This window comes from Megachile rotundata, chromosome 6 (genome assembly GCF_050947335.1).
Source record: "Megachile rotundata isolate GNS110a chromosome 6, iyMegRotu1, whole genome shotgun sequence".
Classification (NCBI taxonomy): Eukaryota; Metazoa; Arthropoda; class Insecta; order Hymenoptera; family Megachilidae; genus Megachile; species Megachile rotundata.
The window spans coordinates 14,108,838-14,133,028 of NC_134988.1; the positions used below are offsets into that span (position 1 = coordinate 14,108,838).

Consider the following 24,191-nt stretch of genomic DNA (forward strand, 5'->3'; position numbering starts at 1 on the left):
AAAAATTTACTTGATTGTCGTTGAAATAATCGAGGTAGAAAACTGTATGCAAGTGGAAGTCATTGTATTAATTTTCGAGATGTAATATGCAAACTTAATCAAAGTATTTTTATTTCAAAATTAATTTTAAAATTGTACCAAGTTGAAACCAGAATAATAGTAAAACGAGTACAGTTGCAAATAAATATAATTGTATCTCTTTATCGAAAAATGTAGCAAATTGTATTAAAAGTAAAATAACCTCATAAATCGTTGCAATCAAAGTGTTAAGTACATCATCAGAAGTTAAATAGCGCCAAAAAATATCGGATCTTCCCGAACTTCCGCTACCGTTGCTCAACCATTGAAAAGTTTTACGTGTTCCGATATCGCATGACACAATTTTGAAATTAGGTTGGCAAGTTCCGCGTGGATATTTCGAACTTTATCATCGAACGGACGCCGGGAACGCGCGGTTTAATTTCGTCGTTTGTAATTTCACCTAACCATTGTCCTCGAAATTAGACGCATATTTCTTCCATAATTTCATCCCGTCCCGTAATTAATAAGTTCTTAACCGGACATAGTGAATCGCGTTTTTTCCCTCGCGTGTTACGAGTAAAATATTTTACACCTGAAGAAGGCTCTTAATCTTGGATTTTATAGTCCTTTAGGTACGCCTTTTATCACGTAGAAAGACACGTTAGGGCTTGAAAGACACTTTTAGACCATCGTCCATTTTTTATATTCAACGTGATAAAATATTAGCTGTTGTAAAGCAATGTGAAATTTTTATTAATGTTTCTTCGAAGGGGACTTCGTGTTAGAAAGATAGTCTCATAAATAATAATAGTACAAATATTGTAATTTAATAATAGGGAGTATCTGAATAAAATTTTGAAGTTAATTTTGAAGATATTATACTTCAGAAATATTAACAATAAATACAAAAATAATATACTGCAAGGATAATAGGAATGTAAAGTAGTGTCATTGGCGGCCATTTTGAACGCTCAGAGCTTCAAGATGGCAGCATAACCTCACTCCACTAATTCATAATTCAATGTGTATACATTTAAACACCATACATGTTACATTAATTACAACTATATTCATGTCACATTAATAAACTTCATATAATATAATATAAAACATATCACATAACACATAGAACATATATAATAAACATATTGATCGTATAACCTACATAAGATCGTATATCCTTCAACTATAATTTGAAGAATTGAACCGAAGTTTATTGAACATTTCGTTTGAAGTTCTTTATTGTACCATTGTTGTGTTACAGATTCCTGTACCAATAAAGTATCGTGTACGTTTTCATACAATCCAACACTCCCATTCGTAAATATCCAAGTGGCCTATAACCTCCACAGCCGATCGATCATCCGAAAACCAGCGACACTGTTTATCCCCAACCACGGTGAATCATAACCAAGAACGAGCTCGTGTTTACCGTCGTTTCGAACGTCCATCAAAAATTGCGTCGTTTATGTATTCTCTGAAAAACTGCGTCGTTTACCGCTCAGACATTTCTTGGAACCTTCTTAATTTTTCTTCTGAACATTGTGTTTTGCTTCCGACATTTTTTAAGGTCGCAATTAATCTCTTTTGGTAATTAAATGTACCAGGTACAAAGTAGGTCATCTATCTTTTTGGGATCCCTAGGATTTCCCTAAAGGGAAGTTTCCTCCCCATCTTTTACATCTTTCTATTTCCTTGAGGATTTCAAAGATTGTTTCAAGGATTGTTTCAAATCTTGATTGTTTTATCGGTACAGAATGTTCCGAGCACTGTAACCACCAGATCTGGAAACAAGAAGCGTAAACCGGTCTCACCTGGCTCTCCTCGACACGAGGCAATTTTATAGCGGCGCGAAACACGGCTGTTTGAACAGGTGACCCGACAGCTGTTGTCCGGGATAAATTTTCTACTACCCCTGCTCGAATCCTGCCACGGCTCGACAAATGCAATAATTGCATGGTTACAAGACATTCACCATTCTCACCATCTACTTCTGATAATTACCAAGATATGGTAATCGAACATCTCAAAATACTGATTCTAAGATCAAGTACAAACTTGTACTCCACATGTACTTGTCAGAATATGTGACTGAGATTTAGTATATGTAGACTACCAGATGAAACGAAAAAATTTTATTAAACCTAATTAAATATCTACTGTTCCTTTAATACTAAACATACCAGCATATTTAATTTGAAATTAAAAATGAAGTTAAAAAATAAATAAACAAACGACGAAATATATATTAGTACACACATCTATTTTTTATTTTGATGTAAATCAATTCTGATTTCAAGGAATGTGTTTCAACAAAATGTGTACCTTGTAATAAAAAAACTTGTGGAGTGGTCATTTGACCAGTTTGGTAATTTTAGTATTAACAAGAAGAATAAAGCAAGAAGTCGCTAACCAAAAAGATAAATTTGAGGGCGACATTAAATATTATCAGAATTTTCGCGATCATTTCCCAGCGAAATCCAAGCATAGAACATAAAACGAAATTCACGTGCTCGAACTGTCGGTATAAACAACGTAGGAGAATAAGAAAGAAACAAAAATGAATCATAACTGTTGGCAAGCACCCCCGTGCCACCCTCCGTGCCACAATACGACGATGCAACGCGATGCACGTCAGAGAAAATTACATGTAAAAACGCGAATAAACTCGCCGGTCCACACGGAAGCGCGGCCTTCGGTAAAATGGCGATACGTTTTACGACGACCCGTTACGTTAACGTTGCAGAGGGATGGGCAGAGATGAATCGAAGGGGAAACCTAGACAGATGCATGGAAATGCCACGGGTAAGGTGGATTATGCTCCCCGTAACTCAACGTAACTGCACTGCAACCTCGCACGTATGCTAAAGCCAGAGAATGAAACGGAGAACTCGCAAAGTAACCTTAGCATACCTTCTGCCTTTTCCCTGCCAGCCACCCTCTCCAGGGGGAGGAGACCTTACGGGGTTAAGCGATGAATTTCATTTTACGGGGCTGGCGCCGTTTCTGCCGTTTCCTACGGACGATTTGCGTGACATTCATCGTCCGTCGTGCTTCTCACGGGACCGTGAACAGACCTGCAACGCTATTCCTTTATTTTGATTTTCTACGCTGTCTTGTGTCCCTGGACGATTAATAAATCCGGCCGTGATTCGACGCACGATTTCATGTCTTCGCCAACGAGATTCACCAATTGCTAAAATCAAAATATACGAACTTCTACTTCGGATGTAAAAATTGAAATTCTAGGTTAGGTTCTCGTTTCGAGATCTATCTTCTGACTTATTGTATGATGCTCAGGTTGCTTCTAGGTTAGGAAGATGTTCAGACAGCTTCACGAACGAATATTCAAATGTACCTTAAAAATCCTTTTGGAATTTATACACTTATTGTAGGTCTATCATGAGTAGGTTTATCATTTCATTTTCTCTAACAATTTTTTCAACATTTCTTTCTTTTTTCAAAAACTTAAAAACTAACATCCAACAACAGACTCCAAGTTCCTCCAAGATTAAAACTACCTATTATATGTTCTTCTACTCACATCCACCAAAAAGCTAAAAAATAATAAAATTCATTTACTACATAAACCACTAACCAAGCGTACTCTCCACTGGAATAAAGACGGCAAGAACACGAGTGTCGATAAAAATCGTGAAAAAATCAAATCGCCGGTGATATTCGGTAATCGAATATCGTTGGAGCACGGGTCGAAAATGCGATTATCGGGCAAACGGTAACCGTGGGTGTCGTTTGAAATGTTGGGCACGTAGTCGCGAGTAGTCGTACAGGATCGAGGCGCTATTATCAGCTGGCAGCACGTGCCACAGCCACGTGCACGAGCAGATGGTACGGCCCTGGTTACACCTTGCTAACTCAACGCACACAGAAACAACACTAGCTTCGTTGCTAATGGCGGACAACGAACATCCGCCAGGTCTCGATAAAATGCGAGGCAGCTGCAGTTATGGCCTGATCGAGCGTGAACGCGACCATCAACTTTGTCGAATAAAGTTATTCGACCAGGAAAACCTTCTGTCGGGTGACCTGCATCTTTTTGAAACGCGGGTGGTTTCTTAGGACAGTGATTCTCAAACTTTTTCATTTGTAATTTCACTTGTAGTTTCATTTTTGGGAAACTCATTTTGAGGTTATGTCTTCAAAGGCGTTATTATGTGATCCTCTTTCGTTATTGAGAGACATGGTAGAAATTTTATAGTGACACTTTGTTCTATTTTTTTTGACATACTTCTTATTGTTAGTATTAAAATAACTCCAGCTATGTATTTAAGTAATTTAAATAATTTATGTTGCTTAACAGACAATATATGCAACATGTGATATGTATAATAATAATAAACAAAGTATCAAACGTATTATACACACAACATATATATAACCTGTATATATGTAAATATATTGTATAAAATATGTATAGAAATAACAAAGAAAATGTGTGAGTAAACGAAGTAGATTATTAAACTCTTAATGTACGAAACTACCCCATAATCTTCTTGTTCTAATTAATTTCGCAGACGATTGTGTCTGTTAATTAAATATGAAAGTCGCGTTAAAAAAGTTCAAGGTTTTCGCATTCAATGGTGGGTGTATTCTGGAATGTACGTTATGCCGAGGAAATTGAACATATGGCGTTCGAGGGGGATTGTATGGAGAATAGTAGGTCAAACATAATTTCAAAGTCAATTATGTGCTTTCAAGCGGCGTTCCCTTAGTTTCAGTGCAAATTGAAACAACGTAGCAACACGAATCGAATTATGTCACACGTTGCACAACTTCAATTAAAAGGAACCTAACGCGATTGAATTTTATGCTAATATGATCCTTTTATAATTGTCCTGTTAACATTCGTAATAAATTCACTGTTTAATTGGAGACGTTGCGGGTAAATAATTTAACGAGCCATTTTCTGAAATTTACATAGTTATTTTAATAAAATACCTCAAATTAATACGCGGTTTTTACGAAATCATTTAATACGCAAATATAAAATTAAATGTTCGATGTAAAAATGTAAATTGTTATTTTAAACAGCGAGAGATTTATTCATACTTGTACGTGAAGAGTCTCACCTTGACTCGCGTGTATTAGTAAATTTACTTTGAATTTTAAATACTCTCTCGTGCATTAATATTACTGCTAGCGCTTTAATGAAGCAAACAAAAGAGTTAAATTCATGCTTATTTGGTGCAGATATCCCAGCAAAAGGTTGAGATTGTTAGGAATTAAAGGAGCAATTCAAGCACGTATAGCCTCCGGCTGCAGTATGCATTTAAATGTTAAGAACGAGCGAATATTAACACACGAAAAAATAGCTGAGAACGCAAGTATTTTTATTCTTCTGTTGATTTTAACGAGGAAATTGTGTTTCTGCTGAGCTAGAAATCTGCTACATTTATTCCGTAACGGTTCATTTAAACTTTCGTTTAACATTTATACACCCTGAATTTTTTCACTCGTAACTGATTTTCGCTTAATTATTATGTTGTCTCGTGAAGCGAGACGAGACAGTTATTTTAATTCCAGATTCAGTTATTTGCAATTATCACTTAAAATTTAAACTTCATTGTATTTTTGTTCGAGGAAGATTATTTATCTTCTTCTAAAATAAATAAATTTGTAAAATTTTTATTTAAATTAAAGTGTGAACTAAGTGACAGATCACAGAATTTATTTCTTGTTATTGGTATTGCCTGCTTAAATTAATTTTCATGAATATACAGATTACTTTAAATAATTACAAAGAATCTCAAGTATAAATAGTTAATTTTGAGAACAGATTAAGAACAGAAAATTAATTACTTGACAACCGAATTAGAACATAAAATACTTCATCCACCAAAAAAATTTGAAACTCACCGCAACAAAATTTCCCTGCGAAGTCCATTTCGTAGCAGCTGTCGCAAACTGTAACAAAAAATGCAATAACATTTTACAAATTCTGTTCCATTGTTCGGTCAAAAAAGAAGGAAAGAGAATTTAGGGGTAAAAAGAATTAAACGCTGATAAATCCGGACACCGAAAGAAATTCTTTGGCGCGACGGTTTTCCCGAATTTTCGAGCGAAGGTAAAATTTGACAAGCGTGGAAAACGATCACGAAAAAGCGTGGAAAAAAATTGGTGAATAGAGTAGACGATGGAAGCGTCAAAACTGGAACTCGCCACTCGAGCTGCCGTCGAATTGCCGAAAGTCAATTTTCATTAGAGCGAAATTGGGCTCGACCCGATAGTCGAATCGAGTCGAACGATGAAACGACGTATCGCTGCGCCATGTCGTAACAGAGAAAGAGAGATCGAAACATGCCAAGTTGCGTGAATCCGAATCATAAGTTCGGCCGTTGTGGCCGCGCACGTCACTGAACGGAGTTAATTAAATTCGCTCGAATAATTAGGCTATTTGTCAGACTTGCCGTCGATTTCGGGCTCGACCGAGGAAACTAATGATAGTACTCTGCTATGAACATTCGATTTAGGGGAAATTGTTTAATCACTCTTTTCATATGAGACAATTCTTTACTTGACTCAATAACAAATATCTTTCTCTAACTACAATATTCTACTTTGTCTGTTTTTAATAAAGGGACTAATTTAATTTTAATTTAATCGAAGCCTGAGTCAACCCAGGTCATAGGTAGACAGCTGATGGGAGTCCAATATTATTTGTGAAAGAACCTATGATTTTTTTGTGGAAGAACCTGTGATTACTTTTGTGGAAGAATCTATGATTACTTTTGTATTTCACCTTGCCCTCATACATTCACATATATATAATTTTGAAAACATGCGTTATAACATTGATGATATATTATGTTCCTCAGCACCTTGACTGCCATGAACAACTGAAAATTTTATTAGATATTTTACTTCAATATTTTGTTATATAATATTATGCACAGTTTCAAGTAGGTACCTCCTATAATTTCAACAAAATGAATGAACGAAATTAAATAACACATGTGACAGACTCATATGGAAGCCAAACCTATGTGATGATGTGTACAGTTAAAAAATGATTCCACCCCTATATGATAATAATCTATCCTATAATAATCTGTCCTATGAATAAAAATCTATCGAATGTCAAGTAAATAAATGAGACTTCATGATCTTCGGAAACGGTATCCAGATTTTGAAACATCCCCGCGAAATTCATCAAATTTTTTAGGCGACCGCGTTCGCGGGGAAGCAAGCAAAATCTGACATAAATCTTAATTCCTGCGCAACACGGAGTGGTTCCTGGCACGTAGAAAATTCCCTGTTACCGGAAGAACGGAAATTTAAAAAGTCTCCGGCTGGAACGTCTCGCATTTCACAGAATCACGGGATGTCTTCGAGAAATGCTGCCTCAGCGGCACGCTTATCGCGGATTTAGCGTGAAGAATTTTTACCGGATGCATTGTTCGTCGATTGCAAATTTAATGACGCATCCAATTATCGTATTAGCTTGAAAAGCTAAAAGCCTTCGACGCGAATTTTGATAGCATTAGAGCACCGCAAATTAGCACTTACGTCACGTGCACATTGAACATTCAATATTCTCTAATGGATATCAGGCTGGAAATTAATTTATTCGTTGTTTACGCATAGTCATTTCTGCCAGATATAACCTTTATATTGATGTGACACATGTGATGTTTTAAAATACTATGTCATGAAATTATGTCAAAGTTTCGAAATCAGGTAATTTTGCATTATGTCAGGTCCATTGTTGCAATGGAGAATCGGTTGTTTAGCAAAAAAGATAACAGAGAACTTATGTATAATAGTTAGTTTTATTGAACTTCAAGCTTTAAATCAATGTGCCATAATTTTGAGGTGTTTTTCAATTATCAAATGTCTACGTTAGAAACTTGGGTATTTAATATGCAATGCATGTTACATCTGGTCGCAACGACTCAGAAACGTGATATTATAATTACGTGAAATGTTTCATCAGAGGCATCATTAACGGAAACTATTATGAATGATGCGACATTAAGGTTCAATTCATTCTGGAAGCTAGCGACAGAAGGTCCAAACAGACCAAACCCTTTAGCCACTCTGGCGATGGGAGTTAGTTACATTAGAAGGAATGACTATGGGTCACGTATATGTGTTTGCATTCATGGTAAATTGCCTCGGTGTGACCCTAACTGCAGTCATTAAAGTCGCGGAAACTCTGATGGCTACCACACCTTAAACTTGCCTTGGACGTGATTTTAACTGTTACGGTTGAACATTAAGTAATTAACTGACTTCGAGCAATTTGATATTCAAGTTTTAATAGTACAACATGTATTATATATTGAACCTGATACGTTCACTTAAATAATAAAATAATAGGAAACATAAGTGTGAAGAATTATTAGAATTTAATTTTGTGTTATAGTAAATGTTCTATGTTTGAAGATTTATTAGAAACTTTTCATCATACTTCAAGTTCAGGCAAAATAATTTTAGGAAACTTTTAAGCAAGAATATATTGATACCACATGAAAATTAATTTTATAAATTATTATAGTATTGGAGGAATTTAATTTGTGTGGTCTTCTTGTAATTTATTTGTTGAATCTTGAAGTGCAGTTTTTTAATTATAGTTCTGTTTTTAAAGGATTTATTGTAGCTTTGCTGTCATCTGTTCATCTTTGAAATCATTCTCTGTTGCTTCAGAATGTGGCTAATAAATATATATATTTATTGGAAAAATATATTTGGAAATTGTGTATGATTGAAGCATGTTTGAATAATCATTGACTGCCATCACTTACAGACCTGTTTACTCAAACTCCTGCATCAGCTACATTTTTGCAAACATTACTAAATTGCTAAAAATTAATGCCAAAGTAACTACTTCGTATAATTTGCATCAAAATAAATTATTTCAAACTTAATGTTTTTTAAAAAATAATATTGTTTCGTCATTTTGAAATGCTTGTCTAAAACAAATATTTTTAGGTCCTACATATATGTTACATAAAAGACAATTTGGAAGCAGGTTTCCTACTTTCCCCTAATCATCGGTTCGGCATGACCCGAAAGAGGCTGAAACAGTTTCTAAGATCGATAAAATGGCCGGCGTTCTGTTTCCTGGCCGGCTTTTGTTCGCCAGAAGTTCGCTCTTTGTATTAGTGTGGCTCGCAGGAATTACTTTTACGTGAATCGTCCTAGGACGTCAGCAACTCTACGCGGAGTTTTCGTTCCAGAGACTTCTGTTCTAAAACTATGATTGATCGTTCCGGTGTGTCCGGATAGACTTGCACGAATGCCAGCACGTTTCGTTTCGTTACCTTCTAATGTTTCTCGTCGAATTGTTTAAACAGCGCCCGTTTTAGAGCTTATTTCATCTTGTGAACGAGCTACGTGCTCGAATTGCAAGTTTCGTGATCAAAGGCACTATACAAAATCAAGGATTTATACACTTCTCAGATTTGGAGTCGTGTAAATTACAGGAAGCACTGGCCACTCGTATTAAATTCAAAATTAAAAAATATATTTAAACGTTCTTTACAATTTTTATAATGTTTCATTTAAGGTTATGTGAATTATACTTAGAACTGGTCAAATTATATTTGATTTTAAAATGTGCAAATTGTATTTGATTTAAAAATATTCATATTATATGGGACTTTAAATTATATGAGGTTCAATATGACACAAATGTAGAACTAATATTTCCTATCAAAGCAAACAAATGTCACATAGATACAGGATGGACACATATGGTTGTATCAATTCATGTAGATACGAGCAATTCATACGAGTATCAGCGATACATATCTATTTTGTATAACACTGTTAAATTATTTCGTCCATCACACACGTCACGTATGCCACATGACCCCCACATGTGTCACATAAAGTAACTCAAAAATATTCCATAAAATGAATCCCAAGTCAGACTATTCCTCATCCAAAAATACGAAGACATTACATTAATACAAATTAAGTTACAAATTAAGTTACGTAGTATAATAGTATAAACTTATTAAGTTACAATAAGTTTATCCTGAAAGAACACACCCAAACCCCCGATGTCATAGGAGTGGCTCCAAAACGTAAAACAGGCAAACGATCCCCATAAAGCATCGCACCCGTAGCCAGGAGCATTCAATTACCTCTAAAAACCGGCGATAGACCATTAACTGGGTTCGCTCGAGAAATGACTGTGTAAGTCATCGTTCGATTCGATTCGATTCGATCGATGAGCAAGGCCGGCCTGTGTCTGGCAGACAGACACGGGAAGAAGCACGTCAAAGGGGAATCATGTATGTATACTAATGGAGAACCAAGCCCACACGAGCCACACGATCACGGGATGGGTGCGGCATTCTACTTGGGCTAATGCGTGGGTGTGCCTCGCGTAACAGTGCCTTAAGTAATTGTTTATTGCCGTGTCGGTCCCTCTTCGAAACCCCGAACCCGGGCTTCGTTTCCTCGAAACGCCAGGACCCTCCCAGCTGGTTTTATCGCCTCGCTAGTATCGTGCTTCCCGTTCATCCATAGGGATATGCGTGTTGACTATTTTCAAATGTACTTGATAGTCGGTGAAGGCTGTGTGCTAAAAAATTTATCGGTGTACGTATGTAGGTTCTTTCGATTCGTAATGAATAGTTTCAAGTTTTAATTTTAGAATTTTCAGGTCAAGGCTTATTAGGAGGTTATTTAATTTTGTAGGTGTGATACTTTTCAGTTTCTTTCCCAATTCCATAATTTCCAATTCCATAACTTCCAATTCCATAATTCCCCAACTCTCACATTTCCCAATTCCCACATTCCCTAATTCTCACATTCCCCAATTCCGTAACTCCCCAATTCCATAATTTCCCAATTCCATAAGTCCCCAATTCCATAAGTCCCCAATTCCATAATTCCCCAATTCCATAATTTTCCAATTCCATAATTTCCCAATTCCATAAGTCCCCAATTCCACAAGTCCCCAATTCCATAATTCCAAAATTCCATAATTCCCTAATTCCACAAGTCCCCAATTCCATAATTTTCCAATTCCATAAGTCCCCAATTCCATAATTTCCCAATTCCATAAGTCCCCAATTCCACAAGTCCCAAATTCCATAATTCCCCAATTCCATAATTCCCCAATTCCATAATTTCCCAATTCCACAAGTCCCCAATTCCACAAGTCCCCAATTCCACAAGTCCCCAATTCCATAATTCCCCAATTCCACAAGTCCCCAATTCCATAATTCCTCAATCTCTAATGCTCCAATTCCATAATTCACCAAATCCCTAATTCTCCACTTCCATAATTCCCCAATTCCTAAATTCCCACTACCTAAATTCCCAAATTCCCAGATTTCTCAATGTTCAGACCCCCGATTCCAAAATTCCAAATTCTCAACCTTCCCCAAACTCCCAAATTCCAATATGTCCACACCCCTAAATTTCAATGTCCCCAAATATTGCCAAAAAGAGAAGTAAATTAAATTGTTTAGGTTAAAACACAAGACATTAAGGAAAGCGGGGTTATAAGGTCGAGCCCTTAGCGAGTCACCGTTCCGATACATGGAGTGAATATCTGGCTTTACGTAATTATCGATCGTTCAATTATGCCCGTATTAGATTGCGCAACGTCAGACGTCGATTAGGCGTTTCGTTCGGGCCATATACAACCCCTCACGTGGCCGCTTATCGATTTTCATTTTTCCGGCTGGCACACAGGCCACTCCTTCGCTCGGCTTTGTTGCCTCGATTAGCATTATTGTCACGGGCTTTAAGGCTATTCGAACCCATTGACAGATAAAACAATTAAACGGCGTATCAGCCTAATTACCCCGGCTCGGTGTGCACATGGCAAACACGTGATCTACGTGACTCGAGCTGACTATAGCCCGGCGAATAAAGGATCCACATGCAGATCCAGCGAGTATGTTGATGCTGGTAAATGATGTCGGTAAATGTGTAAGCGGCTGGTAACGAGCTACGTAAATTGTGGCCAACTATTTTTCGCATTCCGGACGATCGAATCGAATACCAACTGTTTCGGTAACCTCTCATGCATTTTCTATCGTTAGACAGATTTTATATCTCCTTTTTACTTCTTTGTTTATACTTTCTTTTTATTTCACATTTCGTGCTTTTTACTTTATATTTTATACGTTCTTTTTATTTTATATTTTGCACTGTGTTTTTATTTTTTAGTACCTTCTATTTATTTTGTGTTTCGTATCTCCTTCATATTTTATGGGAAAACTTTTGTTGCTCGGATTTTAGTAGATTTTTCGGTTTATGTAAGGTAGAATCTTACCGTGTGGTTTGATAATCATGTGACAAAATATATGGATGTTTTAAATAATGTCAGCCAACAAATTTTTACTTAAACCTTCACATCATGTCCAAAGAATATTTTGAACTTCAAAGACAAGAAATTATACGTACAAGAATTGTGAAGCCTTAAATTATTTACACAAAATTATGAAATATTTGAAAATAATTATCTGTAATAAAATTTATAAATAACCCTGATATTTTTTGTCCTTGAAAATGTCGCTTTGAGAATTGCTTTACACTATTTGCCCCCGTAATTTGCATCCATAAATTATTAATGATGCCCGTACACTGTTACCAAACTACCTGATTTTAGTATGCAATAATTTGCATCGCTTACGTTCAATGAATATGAAGATAATCTATGCATTTCAAACAAGTCCCAGAGTTTTTCGCGGAACAGCGTATGTCGGTTAGCTATACGTATAATATCGTTCGGCTTTAAACCGAGCCGGGATGTGTTTGGTTATTTTTCTGTTGTTCATTTGCACAGTAGGTCATCGATGCAAATATTTTCTCGGCGAATCTTCATTAGCAGTTGGGCTGAAATTTTTCTGATACAGCCGTTCCCTCGCGTATTCCCTCCTCTCTGCAATCGATAAATTTCTGCTACCGAAACACGCTTTCTGTTGCACGCTTTTATAATTAACAGACAACGAAAAAATTGCCCCGAATTTCGAGAAAATACACCGCGAGCTGGCTCGCAATTAAAACAGTCAGCGTTAATGTTGGTAAATATATAGGCGAACAAATATGAACAACTTCTTTTTACCTAATTGGATAATTGCGCTGTTTTTTAAACGCTTCTAGGCGAATTTTCTTGCGATTCTTATTTTATTGAATCTAGTAGGGGTTTGAAATCCATAGGATTTGGGGATTTTGTGGAATTAGAGGAAATTTTGTAATTTGGGGATTTGAGGGATTTTGGCGATTGTGGGATTTGGGGACTTTGGGGAATTTTGGGAATTCGAGGAATTTTGAGAATTTAGGTAATTTAGGGGATTTGAGAAACTTGGAAATTTGGGAAATTTGGGGATTTGAGAAACTTGGAAAGGGAAATTTGGGGACTTGAGAATTTGGAATTAGGCGATTTGGGAATTTGAGAATTTGGAACTAGGGGATTTGGGAATTTGAGAATTTGGAACTAGGGGATTTGGAAATTTGAGAATTTGGAACTAGAGGATTTGGGAATTTGAGAATTTGGATCTAGGGAATTTGGCAATTTGAGAATTTGGAACTAGGGAATTTGGGAACTTGAGAATTTGGAACTAGGGGATTTGGAAATTTGAGAATTTGGAACTAGAGGATTTGGGAATTTGAGAATTTGGAACTAGGGAATTTGGGAACTTGAGAATTTGGAACTAAGAAATTTGGGAATTTGAGAATTTGGAACTAGGAGATTTGGGAATTTGAGAATTTGGAACTAGGGAATTTGGAAACTTGAGAATTTGGAACTAGGGAATTTGGAACTAAGGAATTTGGGAATTTGAGAATTTGGAACTAGGGGATTTGGGAATTTGAGAATTTGGAACTAGAGAATTTGGGAATTTGAGAATTTGGAACTAGGGAATTTGGGGAATTTAGCTATTTGGAGAAATTGCACATTATAAATTTGACAATCATGAAATCTGGAAATTCAGAAATTTGAAAATTAGGAAATCTGAGAAATCAAAGTTCTGTAAATATACAAATTTAATAATTAACAAATTTGAAACCTTATAAATTTGTAAATTTGAAACATTTTATTTCCTCATCGTTTCCTCCAACACCGTCCAAAGCTAAAAAATAGCATTCGATCCTTTCGCTAAAATGGGCCAACATTAATCAGCACACATTCGAGCCGCGCAAGTGCGAACACCGAAATATTAACATCCGTAAATTTACAATAATTTCAATTGTTAACAATTCATTAAGGTTTCGGCCCAATGCATGTTCGCATAATCAATTTACCCCGTATAATTCGTTCATGCATTAATTGTTTCTCGATAATCCTCACGCAAGTTTATGAAACATTCAATATTTTTTTTCCTATTCATTGTGAAAAGCTTGCTCTACGCCCATTACGGTGCATGATTAATAAAATATCGATCGATTGGTTCCACTTGTGTCGAACGGCGCGCGGCGGGGACTGTAAAATCGTTGTTATTCAGGATGTATTATTTTGTTAACATCGCGAACAATGGCGAACTAACTGGCTCGGAATACGGAATACCACGGAAAATCGTCCTTCATAATGCGCTCGAATTAGAATAATTGCGTATTGTTACATCTGCATCTGTAACGTTGTTATTCAGCTACTAACCTAATTAACGTGTATCACGAGTTATTGTGCGATGCCAAGAAACATGAAGTTAATACAAATTTTATCTTCCAAACGATTCAATTGTACGGTGATTGTCGCTTTAAGCTGGCGTGCTTGCTTTAATCAAGCTTAATACAAGATTTAGGGAAATATTCCTTTTAATACCGTGATACTTTTGCGATTTGCAAATTTGTGGAATTTGAGGATTTTAAAAAGTTGGAAAGGGTATAGCCGGATAAGGTGATCAAATGAACCCTTGAGTCAAATGAGAAACCCAATTCGTTAGTCGATAGCATATCCAATGAAAAATCTCATACCAAGTTTCTCAACGTTAATTAAACCAGTAAACGTAGTCGAAATTATACCGTGTTTGGTCTCATTTTAATCGGAAAAATGTCAAGAATTAATTGGTAAAAGTTTGATAACGAAAAAGTCAAAAATAAAAAAGTTTTGTATTTGCATTGGTACTGTCTCACGGATATACTGGAGCCGCGGATCAGGTTACATTTCTCGGCGCTCGAGCTTCACGGTGTCGCGAGGGGGCTTCCCCCCACTGATCATTTTTTGCGCGTATCTCATGGACCGCGAATCGCCAACTGGGCACCGCGACCACCAGGTGGCCAGCCACGAATTGTTTTTCTCACAATTATAATAGGCCCTCGCGCCTATATTAAAGGACCGCGAGATAGAGACGACGGCATGTTTCCGATTCACGTATATGGTCTTTACCTATACGTTGACCGCGGAAGCATGCTCACATTTTTATGTTAGGGGATAGCAAGTTGGTTTCATACCCGCGCCCCTAAGTGTCCCATTTTGGGAATCTCTAATTGAAGATTCCATTTATGGAAAGCATTCTGCTGCTGACCACCGATGATACACACTATGCCCTTCGACCCTGCTTAACACTGCTCACCATGGTGACATCCCGATGGAAGCTTCCGTCCCAGACCCAATAGGTACACAGACCCCTGAATGCCCTACACTGAACACACCCCATGCCCCAAAAATGACACACACCACTAGTTATCCAAGAACTAGTGGAGTGCCCCAAACCCCCCAAAAATACCACACACCACTAGGTATCCAAGACCTAGTGGAGTGCCCCAAACCCCCAAAACACCACACACTAATTGTCCAAAATCCAGTGGAGTTTCCCAGGACTCCTGCATGCTCCACACCGCAAATTAACAAATATTATTACATGTATTAAATACTATTGTACATGTATACTATTAATTGCAGATGTTTTGCATCCTTTGAATATAGAAATGTTTAACAATTATTTAAAAACACTTTGAATCTATATTAATATTATTACAAAAGAAAAAAAAATGAAAAACATAACATGGAAAAAAACGAAGTTCCAGAATTTGTAAAAGTACCTTGATAATCCAATAACACAGTAACTTGAAATACTCAAAAATTTGAACACTTCACAAACAAAAAATATTACAAAACATTCGAAACCTAAGCATAGACCTAACAGGTAGGAATGAGCCAGGTGGAAGGAAGGAAGAACAGAAGGAATGTGCGACGAGTCGTAACCAGCGGAAGGCGGCGAGTCAACGATACATTTCCGGTGGCCAATGTCGAGGGTCGACTACTAGCAAGTTTGCCCCTTGATCGTGGACAATACTGTGGGCGAGGACGCTCGTTACACGCTACATTGCCACCAAGGATATGGCCGTGGTCTCCTGTTACGCGTTCCTGTAGTTGTTATTCGTGACACGCACCATCGATGACGTGACCCGCCATGGGATCAAATGATGCTGCCACCAATTGCGATTCTCCATACACGCCTATACCATCACTGTCCTATGTGTTCTCAAACCATTTTCATAAACAATTTTTCTTAGGTTTTATTAGACTGATAGTTCGATGAAAATGAAATGACAATTTTATTCGAAAAGAAATTTCAAATCTTTCGAAGCAACTTAACCTAATATCGTCTGGCGCGAAATTCAAAATATTGCAACTTCGCTGGAGCAAGTTTCTTATTTTATACTTTCTACAAAATTGTCAATTTTAATTACGAAATTGTTATGACAAAGGAGTGTAGTTACAGTAACAATATACTACATATTCCAAAGATGGAAATTCGACAAGCAGAATATTCGTAGCACAAACACTCTAATTAAACTCCGGATATCCATCGTTGTTAAAAATAATTCTCTGTAGATTCAAATGTAAAAGGATTTCTCTTTTGGATTAACGTCAATGTGACTTTAATCTCCGTACCCAGATAACTCGTTAATTATCAAACTAATTGGAGTTACAAAACTGTTTCTATCCTTCAGGAGATGATGCTACGATCTTCGTAATTGTTGAAAATAATCTAGACTGTTAATCTACGCTAAATGGCTATCGAAAGCAATTTTCAAACGTCTCCAAGCCAATAATTCTTTCTCACAATCAACCTTTGTATCTGGAAGTAACCACTCTTTCGTTACGATGGTTAACCTCGAAGAATAACGCAGACAAAGAGCCAGTGGAGCAGAGAAACAAGTTATCTCGGTGTTGTTTCGAAATAGCCGGAAATAGGATTCGGAATAAATTACGCTCGGTTACTCAAGCGATTCCTCGAATCCCATCAAGTATGTAATATTTAACCCTTCGATTGCCACATCAGAACAGTTTAATCTTGTAAAAAGGATCGAAATGCACGCTGCCCTAAATCATTCCACCTTATCGTCTCCATCAAACTTCCACCCAACGTTCACACGGAATTTTGCATTTGGAGATCGAATTCTGCATCATTTATTACTTCAATATTTATCTTAAATTTTCTTTTTAAAAATTGTCTGAATACTCAAATATCTCAATTGTTTTAATTATTTGGACTATTTAAATTTGATGTTCAATTGGAAGTTCAAGATTTATAGGTTATAAATGTATTTACAGTATTCATATATATAATAAAAATACTAAATATTTGAATTTTCAGTGTACACTTCTTTTTCATTGATTTTCTAAAAATTTTTCAATCTATAATAAAGTGATTGTTTGTAAAAAACAGTAAAATTAAATCTTTAATATCTTGGATCCATACTGAAGTACAAGAAACTTGTCAATATCAAAATAGTACATTAAATGTTCTTGATACAAATATGAATAAATATTTATAATGAAAGTAATTTATTTTCAATAGAAAGTTAGATACACGTATATTACTGCAGTATTAAAATCTTTTACGTCCAGTGAAAAAAATTCATTTTCAGAGGATCGTAAAATATTCCAGATGAGTGGATACGAATGGAATCCGAACATCGAGGGATTCACTTTTTAAACACTCGTTTCCATGAACCATTCGTATTCACGCGAACGTCAATGGCGAATTTTCAGTTCCACGTTGGTACCCGGCGCGGTTTCCGTCAGCCATTAAATTTCTTGACGCGAGAGCGTTCCATCGAAACGCGGAGAATTTTCTTGAAAAAAAAAGAAGCTCCTTTTGTTTAAATACCATTTGAAATTCTGGATTTTTCATCGACGGTATCGGTAACGCAAGACGGTTGATTTTTCCTGTCAAGTCGAATTACTTCTTTTTTCTCCTATCGATATCGCGTTCTTCCTATAAATTCTCATTTCTTCTGTCCTCCTCCGTTTGTTTCATTTCTACTTCACTGTCACATAAAGAACGGACACCTTCTTTTTTTCTGTTCAATTTCTCCTTTCCATTGCGCCATGTTTCTCTGTGACGTTCTATTTGTTCTTTCTTTTTTCATTTCATGGTAATGTTTTCGCTCCTTTTTTTTTACCCCGTGTTTGTTTGCTGCCTTTTTTCCATTCTCTGCCCGACTTGTTGTATACATTTCTTCTCCTGCAATTTCATTTCTGTGGTTCGTTTTTTATGCCCGTTTTTGATTCGAAATTGAAACTCTACTCCTCTTTCGAGTTTTGTATTTTTTATCTTCCTGTTTCCTGTTCGCTCTGCCGGAATTGAGCCTTTCTTATTCATCTCCGTAAAAGTTCGATCCTTTTATCCTTGCATTCTGTATTCGTCCGTTATCTCCTTTACAGTGTTTCATTAAACTTTTACCTCTTTTTTTTATTCCTTTCTGTATTCTAATTCTCTTCGATCTTTACGACGCTGTGGAACTGTCTTTCAATTTCAATCTAATTATTTTAACTGGTAAAATTGGGATATTATTTCTATTCTACATCATTTCTTTCTTTTTTCACTCGTTCATATACACTTTTGCTTCTATTTTTATTTGCTCTTTTAGTTCCATTTTATTTTACATTTTTTTCTGTTGGTTCTACTTCCTTCATTTAACAGAACATTTGATTTAATCTCATTATGATATTATTTTAGTCAGATGCGTCATAGGAGTGCGTCAAGAGTAAAAATAGTGTAAGGTTAATTATTTGCCCGAGGAAATTTTCAGCCCCATTCTTCGAAATTTCCTAAACTCTTCATTTTCCGCTCTTCTCCGGCTCATCAAGCTCTCCCTTTCGTGTCATGTCAAATTCCTCCCTTTCTCATCTCTTTCGTTCATTTAACTCCTTTCCCTCCCCGCCGTTCCTCTGTCACGTTAAGATCCTCTCTTCTTCTCCTGGTTCCTGTCTCGTCAAATTCTCTCCCTTTTCCGTTTTTCTCTCTCGTTCTCTTAATCGTGTCCCCCGACGGAGTGGCAGGAAGCGGCGCTATTAGCTGCCGTAACTCTAGCTTCGTCCGTCCAAGGATAATTGCGAGGGCTAATGGTTTCTTTTCTTTTTTTCCCCCCTTCGACCAGGTAAAAAAGACGTCTCTCGATCTAGGAATTTAAACGGCCGACACCGGGGAGCCACGATATCCTTTCGTTACAGTCTTCCGGGATTTTCCTTTGCCTACGATCACGGAATTCGAAAACAGACGCCCGGCATTCCGCGCGCGTCCAGTTGCCCTCGTTTTAATTGGCCGAATCGCCTTCGCCCGTGAATTTCTAGCAATTTTATTTTACCGAAGGTGATTCTTTCGTTTTACACTAATTTCTGCGAAGTTCATTTTTTATCAAGTCTGACTTAAAAGTTATAGAATGAAACATATTAAATTTGCTTAAATTTCCAAGTAAAAAAATATGGAACTCAATGTTTTATTTCATTACTCTTAACAATGTGACTAACTATAATGTGACTGACTATAATTTCAATTTTTATTCTAACAGTGAATTGTTCAGTAATGAAAAATTTTCTTAAAAGTCCCCTAAAATCGCAAATAAACAATAAATAAAAAAATATGAACAAGTCAATAAGAACACCAAAAGTTGTACTCACAATTAAAAAAAAAGAAATGAAATATTTTCGAAAGTAATAAAATTAATTTGACAAACACGAACACAATCGTAGCATCAATAATTAAATAATAATACCGTAATGAAACTGCTACAAACTTGAAAATGAAAATTACAGTGAGTTAATAAGCTCGTAAAATTGCATGATTGTTAAGGATCGTATTTCAAACCCGTGACATCGAATATTGAAACAATCACGATGCACCGTGGTGTTCTCATATTAAACAATTAGTCGAACGAGTGCGTGTAAATAATTAATTTGGTCGCGTTTCTGAATGAACGTTAATTAAAACGCAGCGGAACAGTGACCGGGGGATTTCAACCGCATTATGAGAAGCAGTTGTTATCGTTACGCAGAAAACGTTTGGCAAATAATTAAACATTTTTTAATTGCTGGCAGAAAATTCGATTCGGGAATGATCGAATTTAAAAGGCAAATTATAGATGGTTTATTGGAGATATTTAATAGGGTGCATTGATTTCGTGTCATATTGGTTTGGAGTTCAGGTTGAATTCTGAAGTGATTAAATAAAATATGGTTTTGGGCTAAAATTGCAGATGGTAGATTTCTTAAGTTTTTAGTTGTATCAAGATTTTGAGTTGAGATTCTTAAGTGGAGAAATTTTAAGGTTTTTAAATGGACATGTGTGCGAATTCGGTATTTGGTAGGTACCTGGATTTAGGTATTAAATAAGGTATTAAATCCACAAATTGTTAGATCACCAAGTTCGAAGATCCTCAATTTTCAAATCTCCAAATCCTGAAACCTTCAAACTTTCAAATTTCTATATTAACAAATCAACAAATTCTGAAGTCCTCCAATTCTCAAATCCCACAAATTTTCAAACCCCTAAATTCCCAAATACTCAAACTTCCAAATTCCCAAACTCCCAAATGTCCAAACTTCCAAATCCTCAACTTCTCACATCCTCAAACCCTGGAGTCTCCACACTCCCAAATCCCTGAACTCTCAAATCCCCAAATTCTCAAACCCCTAAACTCCCAAATCCCCAATCGCTCGCGACTCCAAACTTCCAAATCCCTAATCGCTCGAGTCTCCAAACTCCCAAATCCCTAAACTCCCAAATCTCCAAACTTCCAAATCCTCAACTTCTCACAGCCCCAAACTTCCAAATTCCTAAACTCCGAAATCCCCAAACTCCCAAATTCCCAAACTCCCAAATCCCCAAACTCCCAAATCTCCAAACTCCCAAATCCCCCCACTCCCAAATCCCCAAACTCCCAAATCCCTAATTGCTCGAATCTCCAAACTCACTAATCCTCCAACTCCCAAATCCCCCAACTCCCAAATCCCCCAACTCCCAAATCCCTAAACTCCCAAATCCCTAATCACTCGAGTCTCCAAACTCCCTAATCCCCCAGCTCCCAAATCCCCCAACTCCCAAATCCCCCCACTCCCAAATCCCTAAACTCCCAAATCCCCCACTCTCAAATCCCCAAACTCCCAAATCCCTAAACACACCTCCAAAATTCCCACCCTAATCAAACAATTCCCAAACCCCTCACCATCCCAACCCTCAACTCCCAAATTCCAATCCATTAATTCCCAAAACACCTCCTCCTAAACCAGCGCTCAACCCTCCAAATGTTTGCAGCATCCCATCTCCGGAAGCTCATAGATAACATTTTACCCGAGACGAAGAAGAAATATCAGCATAGACCGAATAACCATCGGATTAGCTTTTCTGTGGTCTCAGGTAGCAAAGAGCGCGGGATTATGGGAAGGCTCTGATTGGAGTTCCATAGGTACACGGAACGGTGTCGTGGAACCCGCCCAAAACCGGTAGCCGTATTACCATACAGATTGCCGTCGACTGTTGTACCCTCCGTCGTTGCAGAATCTATGAATCCGACTAATCATAATCGTACAACAAACCGAGGCTAATCTGCCGCACGGCAATTCGAAATTTTACTGTCAGACCGAAACACGAGCGTATCTGGTGAACAGCCTGTGTTTTGAATGCGGGTCTGCAATATTACGATACGCTCAAGATCTTGTGTTGCCTCTGAAATGTTTCCTGCGAAACCATTACCCGATTTTATCGATATGAGGTGTATAGATATACTTTCTCTGTTTGTGGATATTTTTGAGGCTTTTTGGGGTTCAGGTTCTTAATTGTTTATGTTGTGGACTGTTTTTGAAAGTGATTCATTGTTTTAGGTTATGAAGTGTTTTTATATAAAAAAACAAGTCAAGTTGAATTACTTCTGAAGACCAATGCAAAATCAAAGAAAAAATTCTTTATGTCTTGACATTAAATGTAGACAGTTCCATAAACAAAGAGGAGTAGTACAACCTCTAATAACATAACCTAAAAATAAATAGCAATCATCACTATCAACTGTTGAGTCATAATGTGAGCACCTATGTAGATCTCTGTGAAATGTAACCTAACCTATAAATACATAGCAACCTCGAACCAACATCAACAGTTAAACCATAATATGAGCATCCATGTAGATCTGTGTGACACTTAAACTAACCTAAAAATAAATAGCAATCTCGAACCACCATCAACACTTAAATCATAATATGAGTATCCATGTAGATCTGTGTGAAATGTAACCTAACCTAAAAATAAATAGCGATCACCATCATCAATGGTTAAATCGTGAGCCTTGTATATCTGTGTGAAATCTGACCTAACCTAAAAATAAATAGCAATCACCACCATCACGTTAAATAATAACATGAGCATCCATGTAGGTCTGTGTGAAATCTAACCTAACCTAAAAATAAATAGCAATCACCATCCTCAACAGTTAAATTGTGAGCCTTGTATATCTGTGCAAAATCTGACCTAACCTAAAAATAAATAGAAATGTGTGAAATGTTAAACACATTAAGAAAGAAAAGTGTTCGAGGTGACAAAAACTAGCTAGAGGTCAGTGTAAGATTAGAAGAACGAGGAAAACAGAAAGAAAAGGCGATCAAATATTAAATTGGCAATGTCTGCTTGTTCTCCCCTTGCGACGACGCGCTTGCTTGTCGAGGGTCCGCCATAACCCTCGGACATAACCAAGGAAATCACTTGGAAAATCCTCGATGAATTCACAATGAACTGGCGGTTGGTACAACACGTTCATGCGTCACGACGCCCTCGAGAATTTCTCTTTTTCTGCAATGTGTCCACCCGACAATCTGACTATCCTTTTCATTCTCTCCTCCGCAGTCTAATTTTTCTAATGCAGACCCTCCGCTATCTCGATGCTCTTCTCTTACGGGAGAAAGCAAATTCTCCGCTGGAATTTCTTCGTAAACTTTCATTTCATACATTCTTTTTTAATTGGAACTTGTCGGAGCTGTAATTTTATGGAGAATTGCTTTCAAACTGCGAGGAGGTTGATATTTTATTCCGAACTTTTTAATCGTCTCCGTGGGATGAAGTACTTTCTCAGCAAATATTCTCTAGTAAAGTTACTGGGAAGTTGACTGACCCAAGTTTATCAATAACTCTATTAGTTTATCGTGTATTTCTTACTCGAACTGATTTTACAGGAAATAATGAAGAATTACTTTCAACTTTGTATCGCTAAGAATTAAGCAAACTTATTATAATTAATGCGAATTTATCATGAAATTCTCTATCGTTGAAATGTATCTGTGTACATAATATAATAAATTTGAGGTAGCATTAAATCTCCCCAGAAAAGACTTTCCCATTTAGCTGTTCTTCGTGTTGTTCGATATGAAAAATCGGACAATAAAACGATTTTTTAATGCACATCGTTCTCCAATAGTTCTGAAAGCTCCGGCAACATTGGTATCGCAATATCGAAATTGCAGCTACTTCTCTGATCGAAATTCGTTCTCTTTTCCATGGCCTGACGATGCACAAAAATTCACGGTTCAATGATCAACATCAGCGATTGCATTATAAAAAATACATGCGTTCGATATTTTTTATATTCGTAAAACCGACAGCTGCGTCTATGAATAATTGAGTTTTTTCTGCAATTTCATTCGTACGATTACATGACCTTCTGAACTATGTTTTAAATAATTCTGTCTGAAAAGTTTGCTTTCGACACTGAATATAATTTTGAATTGAAAATTTTTTATCGAAAGTCATCTAACGAGAGATGCACTAAAAATAGGAAAGATTTGTATATAGATATGTTATAAATTATTGGATTTAAAATAGCGTGTGTCACTAAGACAGCGTAAATGAAAGATTTCGTTCAATTTCCGATATTCTTGCGCACCTGAACAATGAATTTTCTTATTACCGATCGACGTTATGCATTTTAAAAGTGCAATGAAATCGGTGCACGTGATCGGCCACTAAAAG

General features: G+C 36.7%; 1 long non-coding RNA gene across 2 annotated transcripts in view; it reads right to left on the reverse strand.

Moving 5' to 3' along the window:
• The window catches only part of LOC143264574 (uncharacterized), a 242,815-nt gene that overhangs the window by 145,049 nt on the left and 73,575 nt on the right, over positions 1-24,191 (reverse strand). For both annotated transcript variants that reach the window (XR_013038333.1, XR_013038332.1), the window contains exon 4: positions 5,899-5,946. This is a non-coding gene — a long non-coding RNA (uncharacterized LOC143264574). The remainder of the gene's footprint in view (positions 1-5,898; positions 5,947-24,191) is intronic.